The sequence below is a fragment of the Triticum dicoccoides genome, chromosome 2A (genome assembly GCF_002162155.2).
Source record: "Triticum dicoccoides isolate Atlit2015 ecotype Zavitan chromosome 2A, WEW_v2.0, whole genome shotgun sequence".
In the NCBI taxonomy this organism is placed as follows: domain Eukaryota; kingdom Viridiplantae; phylum Streptophyta; class Magnoliopsida; order Poales; family Poaceae; genus Triticum; species Triticum dicoccoides.
Genome location: NC_041382.1, coordinates 308,947,732 through 308,951,047, shown reverse-complemented (window position 1 = coordinate 308,951,047; position 3,316 = coordinate 308,947,732). Strand labels below are relative to the sequence as shown.

At 42.3% G+C, this 3,316-nt stretch overlaps 1 long non-coding RNA gene and 1 other non-coding gene across 2 annotated transcripts; both read left to right on the top strand.

Annotated features, from left to right (window-relative positions):
- The first annotated feature begins 476 nt into the window (after positions 1-476).
- On the top strand, positions 477-890 carry LOC119359346. Its single transcript, XR_005172482.1, has 3 exons — positions 477-522; positions 614-704; positions 811-890. It is a non-coding gene; the product is annotated as an uncharacterized LOC119359346 (long non-coding RNA).
- A 589-nt stretch (positions 891-1,479) lies between these two features.
- LOC119359887 lies at positions 1,480-1,562 on the top strand. The gene has a single exon (XR_005172718.1). It is a non-coding gene; the product is annotated as a small nucleolar RNA SNORD24 (small nucleolar RNA).
- The last annotated feature ends 1,754 nt before the right edge of the window (positions 1,563-3,316 follow it).

Here is a 3,316-nt window from a genome sequence, read left to right as displayed (position 1 = left end):
AGAAGTAATGAAAGGAGCCCTTATGGAAATTTTAGAAGAACCCATGATAAAGGAAGATATGGAGGACACACCTAAAGAAGACCCGAGTAAACCCTGCACTAAGTCTTGCTATTCATGTGGAGAAGAAGGACACATCTCCCAAAATTGTTTGAACGGGGATCTAGTAGAATTCCCGACAGAGGAAGTAGAGTATGACCCACAGGAAATAGAAGCCCTGATTGGAATGGAAAAGTCCAGGAAGAGAAACCGATTGGAGCCCAGGAGGGACCTGAGTCATATCACCTGTTATGCCATGTCTTTATTTATGGTTTATGTAAATTGAACTGGGTATAATTTGAACCTCAACCTTCATTGCAAGCTTATGACCAGATATCCTACTGATGTATATGGACTATCATGGTATTATTGTTAATTTGACCATGTGCTCTACTTTGCTTTTTGACAGGCTGCCCGTAAGTCTGCTCCCACAACTGGAGGAGTGAAGAAGCCTTACTGTTACCGCCCTGGAACTGTTGCTCTTCGGTTTGTAAAATCTTCCAACCTATTCTAGCATGTGTTATAGTTTTGTTTTGAAGTATTCTCAAATGAGTAAATTTTGTGCTTGACTTTGCAGTGAGATCCGCAAGTACCAGAAGAGCACGGAGCTGCTCATCAGGAAGCTTCCATTCCAGAGGCTTGTTAGGGAGATTGCCCAGGACTTCAAGGTGATCAATAAACTTGTGCACTACATTGTGATGCTCCTGTTGTGTCAACTCTTATAGTATGATGAATCAAGTAAACTAAAAGCACCATCTTGTTCTGTCTGTGTAGACTGACCTCCGCTTCCAGAGCCATGCGGTGCTGGCCCTTCAGGAGGCTGCAGAGGCCTACCTGTTGGGTCTCTTCGAGGATCCGTGGCGAGAGGGCTTAAGGTGCTTGCTTTGCCTGTGGGAATGTCTCTGGCGGGCATCTGTGTCTGCTTTTGCTGCTGTTTTTAGTGATTGTTTGGAACTGCTAGCTCTAATTTAACTTACTTCTCGTTCCCCTATTTCTGCTGTCAGTATTCCCATGGAAATTTAGGTAACTATAGTAATACTGTTCAAGAAACATCATTGCATTACAAGTTGGGTTTGAATCTACTTGTGAGCAACTGGGTGCGCCCATTCTAGAAATATGATATGTAGATTTGCTTCACAGAACTGATGATGATGCACGTATTTGGAACAGTCCAGTCCATTCTCACAACCAATTAAGTCCAGAGCTCACACCTCTCTGTTGATGATGCACGTACATTCCAGTTAAAGAATAACACATGATTAATTAATTCTTGGGCTCTTCTAGCCGTGCTTCTTACTCTAGGTTCCAAGTAGAGATTCCTATATACATATACTTGCTTTGCTGCCGATTCCTGACTCTGTCTGTCTGTTTTGGAACTGTAAAATGCAGTGATGCCAAACATCGCCTCTGCTTCAACTGATTAATTTTCTGCATGCCAAACAGAGCCTGTGATGTTATCAAAATATTTGCTACTCTTAATGGGTTTATCCCACTTGATGATCTTAACCACCAAGATCTCTGAGGCTCTTATTTCTAGTCTAATGTTATCAGTACAGTACATCCGCTGTTTGCATGATAGATACATATATGTGACATCAATTTGTCGTTGGATATTGCTGGAAACTAGCTATGTCACATCAATTTCTTGGTTGTCTAGTTTGTTATGTCACATCAATTATATGCTTTTTCTGATATTGTGTTTTAGCTACTGCCACTTTGAGCTGTTGTAGATTTTAGTTATCAATTACAACAAAGCATTCTTACATTCCAGACTTGATCTTACTACTAAATAGCACCCCCTGTTGTTGTTGTTGTTGTTGTTGTTGTTGTTGTTGTTATTCACCCTATCCTTGCTGTTCTGTTTTCTTGTTGGCAGATATTTTGAGTAAATTCAAGACGAAAGATGTTCAAAGAAGCTCCAAGACATTCTTATATAGCAAATTATGTAATAATAGATGGGTTATCTGGGAATTTAATGTATCTTCTCTCTGTTTGTGAATAAAATAGTAATTATGTATGTGATTTAATGTATCTTCTCTCTGTGAATTTCATGTATGTTTTAGAATTACAATTCCTGTTTCATATGAAATAGTAATTATGTATGTGATTTGAAAATGTGTGCAATGAAAACATGACTCATGCGACCCACTTATCAAAATAATTTGAGCACATTTGAAATTTCTGACGTGTGGGACCAGTGTATGATATTATGATATTTGGGACAAATGTAAAACAGTGGAAAATAAAATAGCAAAAAGTAAAAGATGATACGCTATAAAAGGCCGCATCTAGAAATAAAAAGGCCAAATTGTTGGGCCAGGCCCATGTAGCTAGAGAAAATTGATAGAGAAAATATAGAGTAAAAAGGCCGAATTGTTGGGCTAGGCCCATGTAGAAAACCGAATTGGACCGGGCTGAATCTTGTGCCACATCAGCTTGCCACGCTGGATGCCTACGTGGCCTGGGGAGGTTGCCAGCGACCAAAACGCCACAGTAGACGTATTTTGGTCATAAACGTCTTCGACCATTCCATAAGAAAGGTCGCTAATGTCAGTTTATGATGGCCAGCTTTTGACCTTATGTTTTTGGTCACAAAAAGGTCACAAATGAAAATTTGTGACCATTCAGTGACCAATAGTGGTGGTCACAAGTTGACATATTTCTTGTAGTGGATGACGGCGGATCGGGCCCGTTGAGGACGACGGGGACACCTCGGCGGCCACCTCGCCGGCGCGGGCGAAAAGGCTGTGATAAACCTCTTTTTGTCCATTGGCTACTCGAGCTCCCCTGCACACAGGTAGAGGTTGAAGATGGAGGTACCGGCGATGGCGGCGATGGCGGCGACCTACCAATGGTTTGAGGGTTGTGTGTGTTTGTGTGAGCGGAGGTTATGTTTGAGGAAATACTGCCGCAACTGAAAATTTTACTTGGCAGGAGTAACAAGGCAGGGCTACTGAAAATTTGGATCAAGGGCGAGCAAATATTTTTGAGATTGCGAGGGATGCGTAGGCGGGAGTAAAATGTCGGGGCTACTGAAAATTTGAATCAAGGGACTGAAGCAGAGCGGGAGTAACATACATCGCACATGGTCCGCACATACTAATCGTGTGCTATCAAACATTAAAACCTTCCAAGCGGTAGATATTTTCGAGATTGCGAGGGATGCACATGCGGGAGTTTGGGGGGAGCGAGCTAGTGTGCTTGACACGCCGGCTGTGGACTGTAGCCGACACACCTTCTCGCGTAAGCCATAGGCGTACTATACACCGACGGTGCTCCA